Raw genomic sequence first — 13,198 nt, 5'->3', positions numbered from 1 at the left:
GAATACAGTGGGCATTGAGGAAAGAGTAGCACTGACTTAAGAGAGGGTTGTGAGGTGGAATGATACTTAGGAAGGTAACTGCATGGCTTGGTACTTAAATAGTGATGGGTGTGAAAATATTTAGTGGTGTGTGCATTGTTATGCTCTAAGAATTGTTGGATGTTGCCCCACTATGTGTATGTTGAAGGGTAACTGAGGCTGCTAATTTTTGACCAGGTGCATGGTTTCATGGGGTTCAAAGATAACGCCTGGAGTATCCTGATAGTGACAAGTATTTCCGCGAACAGTGAGATGTACAGTCAGATCACTATTGGGTGAGCAGGACATTATAGCTGTATGGTAAATAGTTAATGATGCAACTTTGGGAGCATGAGAAAACTCACTAGGCCTTACAGAGAGAAATCCCCCATGAAATGCCATGAAAGAAAAAAAACACTTGGCTGATTTTCAGTAAGATTCAATGCCGAGTTGCAGCAGGGTGAACATCCTGAATTGATTCTTGACTACGATGTGGAGGTGCTGGTGTTGGGCTGGAGTGGACAAGGTGGACAACATGATGCTTATAAAAAGTCACCTGACACCAGGTTATAGTCCCACAGGTTTATTTGAAATTACAAGCTTTTGGTGTGCTGCTCCTTTGTCAGGTGAAGTGAAGACAGACACACAGACACATAATTTAGAGGTAGAGAGAGATCAAAAGATCATACAAATGGTGTCAGTGAAGTGTTAACAGGCTGAATAATGAGTCTCTGCAGGTGATCAAAAGAGTCAGACAGTGTGAGTTAAGTGTCAGCAGCTGAATAGAAAGTGAATGGATGACTTATGATCTGATTATTTGAGGCAGACAGATAATTACAAAAAATTATAAATAAGGTGGTGCTGGAGACAAACCAAATGGCTGGAACAATATGATGCTGTAAGAGTCATATGCTGAGGCTGTAACTCATGTAGCAGGTAATCCAAAATTGCACAAACTAATTAAGTTAGATCATAACAAGTTATCAAGACAATGGTGTCAAAACAGGACAGTAAGAAAGACTGTACAAATATAGAACAGTACGGTCGGGGTACATATAATAGCACATGAACCCAAGAGCACAGGACAGAGCATCTCCATGGGTATGGAGCTTGGTTATCAGTTTCAGCTCAGTGATTCTGCATTGTAGTGTATCTCAAAGGCCGTCTTAGAGGACGATTACCCAAAGCTTAGAGGCTAAATGTCCTTGACTGCTAAAGCGCCCCCTGGCTTATAGGAAACGCGCCTGCCTGGTGATTGTCACATGATGTCCATTTGTCCATTGCTGTAACGTCTGCACGGTCCCACCAACATACCTTGCCTCGGGGCATCCTTGCTGGCAACATATGAGGTATCCAATATTGGCCAAGCCACATGATTACCTACCATGTATGTAGTGGCTGATGTTCCCACGTTGGATGGTAGTATCCATGTCAGTGACCTAGCATGTCTTGCAGAAGCTGCCACAGCAAGGTTCTGTGGTGTTCTGGTTGACATTGCCCTGATAGCTGGGGAGTTTGCTGCCAAAGATGGTCAGTTTTGGTTGTTTGAAGGCAAGAAGTAGGGGCATTGGGATTGCCCTGGCAAAGTGTTCATCCTCAACGATGGCATGTTGCACTCTGCAATGAACATGACGTGGCTTTTCCACTCCAGGGAAGTGCGGGACGATGAAGGGTACTCTATTGGTTGTGTCCTGTGTCTGCCCTCTGAGAATATTGTCGCAATTTTTCGCTGTGGCACATGCCTAAGAATGAAACTCATTCTGAAGAGTAATCCATGATAAGTCTGATGGCGTGATGAAACTTATTGATATCGTTGTCTAATTGTTTCAGTGATTCCTTGCGATGATTCTGAAGGAAGAAAATGTTGTTGATGTATCTGGTGTATAGCATTGATTGGAGGCCCTGTGCAGCAAAGAAGTCTTGCTCAAACTTGCACATAAAAATGTTGGTGTATTGGGATGCAAGTTCTGTTTTATATGTCTGGATAAAGAGCTGGTTGTCGAAGATAACAATGTTGTGGTCAAGGTTGAATCAGATGAGTTGTTCGATGGTGTCTAGAAATTGGCAGTTGTTGATGTTGAGTACAGTTGCAGCGATGCCGTCGTCATGGGAATGCTGGTGTAGGGTGCCAAAACATCTAATTTGATGAGGAATGTCCCTGGTTCAACTGGTCTGTGGGAGCTGCATTTCTGTAAGAAATCTGATAGAAGCTGGGTATACCTTGTACAATTTCAAGATGGCCTTGAAATAGCCAGAGAGGTTCTCACACAGGGTCCTGCTGCCTGATATAATGGGACTTCTGGGTGTGTTACCCAGGGCTTTGTATAACTTCAGAAGGGAGTAGCAGTCTCCAAACAAGAAGTATGCAGAATGAGAGTGCATAGGGCACTCTGAAGGACTGGACCAAAGGTCTTGATCAGTCTGTTGAGTTAACAGGTGTGTTCTTTGGTTGGATTGGCAGTTGTCTGTAGTGTTCCTGGTTGTTCAGCTGTTGGTATGCCTCTTTGCATTCTATTCTGTATGACGATGGCTCCTCCTTTGCCTGCTGTTTGATAATGATGTTGGAGTTGGTTTTGAGAGCATGGATGGTGTTATGTTGTGCCTGGGTGATGTTCTGTGCTACCTTGTGATCCCAGCTAATGACGTTAATGCATCTCCTGATGGCTTGAGCACACATGTCGAGCCTGGTGCAACAGCCTTCCAAAGGGTTCCAAGTTGATTCTTTCTTATTTGACTGCTGTGCTGCAGGTCTCTCAGTCAACTGTACCATTTCATTGGTTGTCTCATTGGGCTCATTGCTGGCATCTTTGGGTTTGTGGAAGAATTCCCGAGCTTCACTTGCCTGATGAATTCCTGTGTCTGCTGGAAGACGAATGGGTTCCTTTTTGGTGGTGGGGTAGAAATAGAGCCCTTAGCTGAGAACTTTGATTTTGTCTGGTTGAAGGGTGGAATCAGAAAAGTTGACAATGGATTACCCTGCGTTGGTATTGGTTTCAACTGTGGTATTGAGAGAGGCTTGGTTACTGATGGCGGTGATGTCGAGTTTCTCCACTTTCCTGTTCTTGTTGTGCATGTAGGGGCGGCATAGTTCTGGTGACTCAACTGCTTGGCAGTGACTTTTAGCTGGTCCGCTCTATGCTGAGCACAAGCTGACAATATGCACTCTATCTCAATTTCGATGTTGTAGAGCTGGTGTACGAGATGGTTCAGGATGTGTGAGGTGCGACAGCAAAGCCTCCCAGCCTAGTCTGTGTTGTAGGTTGTCTCGAGTGTGTTCATGATGCGCAGTCCTTTCAGGATCTTCTCTGCTTTCATGTCTCTGCAGAAACCCGATGTCTGTCTCGATATGTGCAATGTTCTTGGAGATCCTCTCCACTTCGAGCCAGAAGTTTGTGGTGTTAATGGTGGTCAAGTTCTGGAGGTGCCAGTATTGAATAGGGGTGGACACGGTCAGATGTCATATGACAGCAGGTTATAGTCCAACAGGTTCATTTGAAATCACAAGCTTACAAAGCGCTGCTCCTTTATTGAGGGAAGTGAAGCAAACATGCATATAACTTATAGGCAGAGAGATCAAAAGATCATAGAAATGGTGTGATTGGAGTGTTGACAGGTGAATAACAAGTCTCAAACAATCAGATCAAGATTCAAATGTTATATCACAAATATTCTGAAGAATAAACTACATTTACAGCTTATCGTGAATAAAGATACCATCAAAATGTAAAGACCATTATAAAAGCTTTTGGCCGAGAATATCCTAACAATTGAGATACAATAGTTCTCCTTATTAGTGTTTGTCATCAGGGTTGTTCCTAATGGGGCCACAGGACTCAGTCATTTTTGAACTGATATGTAGACATCAAGTCAAAGCACTACTTAAATTGATAAAAGAAAAATGAAAGATAATCTAAAGTTCAGAGACTACGCTTCTGTCTACAATCTGCAGGCCTGGAAGAAACTAACCAAAGCATATAAGTAGGCAAAAAAAAACATTTTGAGAGTGCTGAGTAAAATGTAAAATCTAGTGCTGATAAAAGACCAAAATATAACATTTTGTTGCTGAAGACAAAGAACAGAATCTTATGGGAGTGTGAGTGATGTACATTATGACTGAATTTATGGCAGAATCGTGCAAAATCTGGTAAGGCCTATCTTAACATCGGAAACAATTTTCTAGATCTTTTCTGTATCAGCTGAGTGATGGGGCAAGATTTTCACTAAACAATAGTGTGCTGCCAATTAAGGGAAATTACAGTTGTTAAACACCTTATCAAAGCCACAACTAGCTTCCTTAATTTTCGGCTTCATATCTTACCAAATGCACCAACCAAGCTCAGCAACAAGTTTTCTTAATATGAAAGTCAGATCGAGTACTTGGTGAGTTTAACGCACTTTGAGCTGTGACTAGCCCCCACTATAGAATACCAAGCACCAATATCTCAGGACACAGTCTATGGGTAACTACCACATGCATCCCATGTCTTCGGACATTGGCCAATATGAGCAAACCTCTAAGCATCCTCGTGCCACATCTCCAATGCATGTGCAGTACATTTTTAAAATGTAATGGTGCATTTAAAAGTTTGTGGCAAACACTATAATGCCCAGGGTCATTCGCTCAATGCATTGATTGGCCAGACTGTATTTTTGGTCTGTTCACTTGCTATCATAGTTTTCATTCAGTCTGAGCCTTCCTGAATGCTCACAGCATCCCTGTAATACATTGCTTCACCTTGTCATTTTGCACTTTGCCCTGTCAGGCAGAGATACCAGACTCACAGCCTTGCTGCATTGGTAATTGCTGTTTGGTATTCATACAAAGCCAGGAACCTTTTCATGGTTGTCAGCCGTCCTCAGTCAGACAAGACAGATAGTCATTGGTCGGTGGGTCACTGCACAGTGAGTGAAACAAAATCAGAATAAAATTGGGCATGAGATGTTACAGAAACGTAGACAGATATTTAATGAGTTCAGTTTGGTAACACATAATCAGAAAACGCATGGTAAAACATCTTCTGAAAAAATGCAAATTTGCATAGTAAGATTCAGCCCAAGGTGTTAATATTTGTAAATGTTTTTGGGAAACCACTAAAGGCAATTTTAACCATGTATCACAAAGAAACTCAGTTATGGAAATTACATAGCTGGGAAGAAAAATGAGCAAATGTGTCATGTAAGCTTGTTGGAAATATATAATGATAGGAACTTTAGTCAGGAGAAAACTGTACATATGGTCACAAAAAGAGTAGGAAGTGAAATAAATACATCAGTACAATTGGAGAATGTTAGAAATTGAAACTTCTGAAGTTGATCCTCCACCAATCTAATTGGATAATAAAGAGGTACTTAACTGGCAAATAACATGATATTCTAACTTCCAGAAAAAATATCAAATTGACTTACAAAGGCTAATCCATATTCATAAGTCATTTTTAAAAGTACACTCAAGGAAAAATATCATTGGCTATTAATGGTGTTATGTTTAGGTGCATTACCTATGAAGACATATACTTAAAGACTCAGTCCAAAAGAAATTAGCTAAAGTGAGAGAAGCAAGTAAGTGCGTAATGGAAAACGGCATTATTGAACTGACTCAAAGTAGAAGGATTTCAGCTGGCATGAACATGTTAAAATGCGATGTATGACAAAGGTTCTGTAATGATTATCATAAAATTAATATAATAATAAAAGTAGCCTGATATCCTTTTTTCCTTTATTCATTAACAGGATGAGGAAGTCACTGGCTAGGCAGCATTTATGTCCATCCCTAATTACCCAGAGGGCAGTTCAGAGTCAACGACATTGCTTTGGGTCTGGAGTCACATGTAGGCCAGGTCAGGTAAGGATGGCAGTTTCCTTCTTTAAAGGACATTAGTAAACCAGATGGGTTTTATGTTTGGAGGATGGTGCTGAACACATACGAGTTTTCACCAAAATTGACTTGGTAAAAGTTCTACTGACTGATAGAGCCAGAGAAATGCCAGCTTTGTGATATTTTATGGTCTTCATCAATGCTAATTTATTAATCCAGAGATTATTATCTTTCTGATTCTGCTCATTAATTTACCTCTGAGTTTCTCATAATCCCTCAGTAAAACCTCTTTCTTAAATTGTAGGAAAGTCACATAGACTGTGAAAACTGGATCATTTTCCTCTCACTCTAAATTTCTTCTTCAGCCAGAAGAGCGATGTCCTGAATCAGCAGAAGGCCACATAATCTTCAGGGCTCTCCATCTTTGCTGTAGAGAATAGCATCTTTTCTACCTGGCGATGTTAATCTCCATTACTCTATATTTGTGTTTTCTCCCCCAACTTTTATAGAGTTCTGTACCATAGCACTGTGGTTCACTTACCCTCCCTGCAAACTTGTCCTTATCCACAATGGCAGCTAGAACATTGGGCAAAGTGCCAGAGGTTCTCCTAAACTGGAATCGTGGTTCCCAACACTTATTTCATTCCACAGACATTTCTTCCTGATGATGGATGAAATGTGATGCAATTAATCTAGGAGATGTGACTTGCCACCTGAAACACAGTTTACATGGATCTTTCCACTTCACTAATGTGGTGTTATGTCAACAACTTGGACAGTAGCTCATTAGCTCTGAGCAAAAGTTTCTTGAGTGGCAAAAACTTGTATCAAAAACTTGGTACCAGTATCCACTAGGTCTCACAAACTACAGCTGCAATACATCACCTGCACGACCATTTATATTCTATGTAATTTGCAATGTTAAATATCTGAAAAATGAATTTCTTAAGTGGAAATTCAGAGTGTAAGTTTTGCATATCATTTTTAGAGATTAAATTTTAAAATAGTGGCATATGATGTTTGTTACTTGTTGTTGGTCAGATGAACAGTGACTAGATAAAGCATGTATCAGTGTGCATTTATCCCATGGAATTTTTTTTTACTGTAAAACTGTCATTTACAAACATTTAGGATAAACATGGAAGTTGATTGGCTTGTTCTTGGTTCTTGATAATTGAGGCTGATTTAAGCTTTGTAAATTCAGAGACAAGAGGTTTTAAGGAAGTTAAGAGAAATCTGGTTGGAGTCAGTAACAAATATAGTTTTTCTCCTAAAAGCCATTGTTCAACGACTAGACCAGAGGTGTTTGGTTAAAAATCTGCAGGTTATTAAAAGTTGAGAAAGACTAAGTTCCTAGATTTCTGAGAATTCATCTAATATGATATAGAATTCACAGGAAAGAACAAAAGAATCAGTTAAGGTGATAATACAGATTTGAAAAAGAGGGCTAATTTACCTGTACTCTAGTTTCTGTAATGGTCAGTATCAGAAAATGGCATGAAACTTTGTATTGCTATGTGTTTTAAGTCCTTCAAATGGTTTTCTATATTTAGATAATTCTCTTTCTTTGTTTTTTGTCTTTTGACTAATAAACTTCTGATTTGTTGTTAAAGAAACTGCTCAGCCTCTTATATATATGTTACAGTGAATGCCCACTAAGTTAATTGCAATTTTAAAAATAACTATCAAGTCAGATTTTAACTTATCCAATAGTACCACTAGTCAGGATCATAATAACTTTCTGGTGTGTTGATTAGTAGGAGGCAACCTGATTGAAACATATGAAATCCTGAGGAACCTGACATGGTCAACACGCAGAAAACATTTTCTTTCATGGTACGACCTTGAATTGGGGGTCAGTGTTTAAAAATCAGGGGCCACTAATTAAAAACACATACGAGGTGAATTTCATTTCATTGAGTTGGCAGAGTGTAGAATTCTCTTTTCCAAAGAAAGTGGAGGCAGTGTTTTACAATATTTTTAATGCAGGGATAGATTGTTGGCAAGTAAAGTATAAAAGATTATTGGGGTAGGTGTACACTTGGAGTTGAGGTTGCAATCAGATTAGCCATGATATTGTTGAATGGTGGAAAAGGCTTGAGGAGCTAAATGGCTTACTTCTGCTCCTTACACATATAATCGTAGGTTAAATTGCCTTTTGTTAAAAGGCATTTCAAACAAGAAATGTTTCTTCAAGAGTCCCCAAGCACAAACATTTGCCTCATCTCTGTCACCTCTGCTTTTGACTTCCCATTCTGCTGTCCATTTTTGCTCTAGTTGATGCTCTCATAATGGCCAATGAAATTATGGTTCTATGTGTAAGCAAATCCATGGTTACATTGTGCACCATGTCATCCCGGGGTAATGAAAAGTGCTTCTTGAACCACAGCCAAAATAAATGCAGCTGACATTGTGAGGATAGTTTATTTTTAGATCCCTCTCATGTCAACTTCAAACAGATCATAAATTTGCTTCTCATAGAATCCACTGAATTCCAATGTGGGTTCATATCCACTCCATCATTTCTTCTGTGTAGTTATTAAGAGCTTTTTGTTTAACTTGAAGTTTTATTATTTAACAGGGTCTCTTTGAGGGCAGTGAGAATATTAGTATCTTCCTTCCAGTCTCTTTGAAAAATCTCCTATATTATTCATTAATCAGTAACTGGGAATCAAACCTTCTCCAGTTACCATATATTTCTGAATTTATCAATGCATTGAAAATCTTTTATCATTACCAGGCTATATTTTTATTCTTTATATTGTTAGCAGGGGTGAGAATGCACACTTATATGGCTTTTCATTGTAACAAATTGGGGATATGATCTGAGCAAAGATTAATCCTGATGAACAAAGTCTAGGTCAAAGAAACATAATTTGAAGGAAAATCATGAGAGTAGTGTTCTGATCCCAGCTGATGGTAATATTGGACAAGTCAGTTTCCAGAGTGAAAACTGGCTTAATGCATAAGATTTATGCTTAGAGCTTGTTTGCTGCTGTGGTTAGTCATTGAACATTTTCGCATGTAACTACCGATGTTCTTTTTAACAAAAGAACACAAAAGAAAAAGAAACAAAGCTATATAAAGGGGTCCCTAATTTATTAAAAACCAAATTATGAATGCTTATACTTATGAATGTGACCCCATAGGGGGAGGAATTTTAAAAACCTAATATACAAACCTTTCCTGTACCTACAAATGGTTCTATTATATTGTCTTGCATTAACACAGCGTGGAGCTAGAGGAACACAGCAGCATCAAAGGAGCAGGAAAGTTGATGTTTTGGGTCAGGACCCTTCTTGCATTGCGTTCTGTGTTACATACAATTGAACTCGTGAACAGATTCCACAAAAGAGCCCACTTGCAACCTAGGGACTGCCTATACATGTGTCCTAATTTAAAAAGATATTAACAGAAAGGAGAAAAAAACAAAGATTCAACCCTCTTCCTGTCAATTTCATATATATTTATCCCAGTAAAGTCTTGGCAAAGGGTTTTGGCCCAAAACTCTGACTTCCCTGCTGTTTAGATGCTGCCTGACCTGCTGTGCTTTTCCAGTTCCACATTTATTGACTCTAGCTTTCAACATCTGCAGTCCTTACCATCTCTAGGTGTTACACCTGTCTTATGTGTAAAATTTCTAACTAGACTGACTCTTTCCAGTTTTGGTGCCATAGACACTTCTTTCCAGCTCTAAAGGTACGTCTTTGCAGTTCTAACAACTAGAAGCGGAGAATTCTCTGAATTTAGATGTAGCAGCCACAAAGTAGTGGCACTGCACACCATATGGAAAGCCACTGCCCTGGTGAAATAACATATATGCCTCTCTTCTTTTACAGTGTCTCTAATACCTCCCTTATACATGTGAATAGCTAACCACAAGATTTTGGAGATTCCTCATTCTTCAGCTTGAAAGGAGTCTGACTCAAATAAATTAATTGGCCATGTTCACCTTTCTGACCACTGGCAGTGTCATCCTCACCCTCTTCTGAGGTTGCAGCCTGTTGAAGAAAGATGACACATGCACACCTCTTTAATGAAAGGTCAGGAAGCTGAGAGACCTTCTCCTCTGTAAAGCTTATTCTTCTCGTTGTTGCCTTTGCTCATTCTCCATGATGGAGGTCAAAGACAATAGAAACCATGGCATCCATGACTGGTCTGAACAGAGCCCTTGAGTCAAGCTCAACCAAAGCCTTCAATAAATACCACACCATCCCTTGTAGACTTCATAATCTTTAAATGACAATACAAACTAACAAGAATTCTACTAATTCAGCAAAAGACACAAAATTAATTATCAGATAATCTGAAAGTAATGATGAGCAGTTTACATGGTACTGATTGGATGGTGAGGTGATTGTTGTCCTTCCTGCTCCTTTACGCTTGTTCAAATGTGCAAAGATGCCAGCTGTTATGCTGAGATTGAGGTAGGTGCTACTAAATCAAATCACTTTAACACACTTACTGAGATCAGGTTTTGCCTAGTCTATACACTCAGGTTCTTTTTGTTTCATCCATGGGACATGGGCATCACTGGTTCGGCCAGCAAATATTGCCCATTTCTAGTTGCCCTTGAGAAGGTGGTGGTAAGCTGTCTTCTTGAACTACTACAGTCTCTATTTGGAATAGGGAGACCACAATGCACTTAGGGAAGGAGTCTCATGATTTTGACCCAGTGATACTGAAGGAATAGAGGTATATTTCCATTCAAGATGTCAAGTGGCTTGGAGAGGCACAGTAGGTGGTACTGTTCTCATATGTATAAACTGCCTTTGTCCATGTAAGTGACCATGGATTTGGAAGGTGCTGTCCAGATGCTTTAGTGAGTTTCTGCAGTGCCCCTTTCATGTGATACACACTGCTGCTATTGGATCTCAGTGATAGAGGGAGTAGATAACTGTGGATGAAGTGCCAATCAAGAAGACAACTTTGCTCTGAATGGTATCAGGCTTTATGAGTGTTGCTGGAGCTTCAGTTACCTAAGCAAATGGGGAGTATTCCATCACACTCCTGACTCATGCCTTGTAGATGATGGATAGGCTTTGAAGAGTTAGGAGTTTAATTATTTGCTTCAGGATTATTGGACTTTGACCTGTTCTTGTAGCTACAGTACTTATATTACAAGTCCAGCTTAGTTTCTGGCCAATGGTAGCCCTGGGATATTGATAATGTGGTATTCAAGAGTGATAATGTTATTGAATAACAAGGGATGATTGTTACATTTTGAATTGTTAGAGTGGTTATTGCTTGGTACTTGTGTGGAATGAATGTTACTTGCTACTTGTTAGCTTAAGCCTGGATATTGTTTGCATCTTGTTTCATTTGGGCATGGACTGCTTTAGTATTGGAGGAGTCACAAATGGTGCAGAACATAACGCTGTCACCATAGACGTTATGAGAGAGGAAAAGTCAGCGATGAGGTAACTGTAAATGATTGGGTAAAGGACAGACCCCTGAGCAACTCCTGCAGAGATATCCTGGAGCTGAGATGACTGACCTCCAACAACTGCAACCATCTTTCTTTGTACCAGGTATAATTTCCAGCAGAGAGATTTTACCTTAATTCTGACTGATTTTGTTTAATTAGGTTTCCTTTATACCACACTCAGACAAATATGGCTTGATATCAAGGAAAATCATTCTCACTTCACCTCTGGAGTTCAAACTTTTGTCTATGTTTCAACAAAGGCTGTATTGAGGTCAACAGCTGAGTGACCCTGGCAGAACTCAAATTCAGCATCAGTGAGCAGTTATTGCTTAAATTCAGGAAGAATTCTAAAACTTGAAGAGGTTTGTACTTGGTAAATTAACTTTGATACAGTGAATACAAAATTCTGCATTTTGGCAGCAAGATTAAGGAGGCCCCATACTGAAGAAAATCATGTTTAAATGAGGTAGAGGGATCTAGGGATGTATTTATGCTGAACACGTTGCAAACACTCTGTATAGAATTTTGGTTATTTCACATTTGGAATATTGTGTAAAGTTCTTGTTTCCCAAATGACATTAAGGAAATAGAGTCTTTGGAGAGGACAAAAAAGAGGATGTTACCAGAATTTAAGGGTTATTACAATCAGGAACTACTGAACAGCCTGGGAACTCTTTTGTTTCGAAAAGTGGAAACTGAAGGGGCACCTACCTGAAAGAGATCTTCAAAATCTCAAAAGAAGTTTCTAAAATGGGAGACATGGAAAAATGTATCCACTTGTGTCAAGGACCAGAATTATAGGACCATAAATTTATGATAGTTATCACACATACCATGAAACAGGTCTCCTGCGGGAGCAAATACAAGCGACAGTAGCCATTACAAAGTAAATGCAATAGCAAATTTAGGAGAAACATCTTTACTTTGGCGAGATTGGTGAAAATGTGAAACACATTACCCAAGGCGGTGAATAATATTGACAGGTTATGAGTAAGTTAAGCACATGTGGAAAAAAAGCATACAAAAGTTAATAACATGAGAAGAAGTAAGTTGGTGAGGATACTCATGTGGACCATAAACATCAGCATGTACCTATTCAGCTAAATGACCTGCCTCTGTGTAAATATATTATTGTTACAATGTGATACTATTATGTGCAGTTTCTTGTTTAATTTAAAAGGCCTGGTGTCAATCTTATTATTGTCATGCTGTTTTGGCTTACCTACAGTTTATTCAGATAGCCACGAATACCTGCAAAGGCCTACAGTCCAATATCAATCAACATCAGTCTGGAAAATCTTAAATCACATACCTTCTATGTTTTCTTGTAATAATGATCTCCTGCTAAAGAGTTTTCATAGTTTCCTTCTGGATCTCTGCAGGGCATTAACTTTCCATACATACTCTCTGGGTGTCCTCATGCCTTGTGGTCCTCTTTTCATACTGTGCACACTTAGACACATTTACTTCTATCTGTTTATACCAAATCTGCCTTATTTCTCTGTTACCAACCCCTGGACATTTAAGTACCCATCAACTTCCAATAAGCCTCACTTCTAAATATCTTTAAACAACCAGTGAGTAGCTGTTCACTGCAGAGCCATTGTACATGCAGCATGACAGTGTAAAGGCAGTTGCAATTTCTAGCTATTTGTTTTTCCTGATCTTTTTTATTAATATCTTGTAACTGTTTGGGTTATTAATTGTTCATCCTGCTTCCCTGAACTGAAGTCAGTTAGCAGGAGAGATATGTTTGAAGTAATAAATAGATGCAAATTGTGTAAAAAATGCGGTACTTGCAAGCAAAGGTTCTGAAATTGCACTGAAGAATATTAATATATGAACAGTAACCTGCTCATCTGACATTTTTGTCTTTACTGTTTTACTAGAATCATGAACCAATTCATTGTAAATAGGTTTCTTGAACAAAAATAACA

Source organism: Stegostoma tigrinum, chromosome 15 (genome assembly GCF_030684315.1).
Source record: "Stegostoma tigrinum isolate sSteTig4 chromosome 15, sSteTig4.hap1, whole genome shotgun sequence".
In the NCBI taxonomy this organism is placed as follows: domain Eukaryota; kingdom Metazoa; phylum Chordata; class Chondrichthyes; order Orectolobiformes; family Stegostomatidae; genus Stegostoma; species Stegostoma tigrinum.
This window is presented reverse-complemented; position numbering follows the sequence as displayed.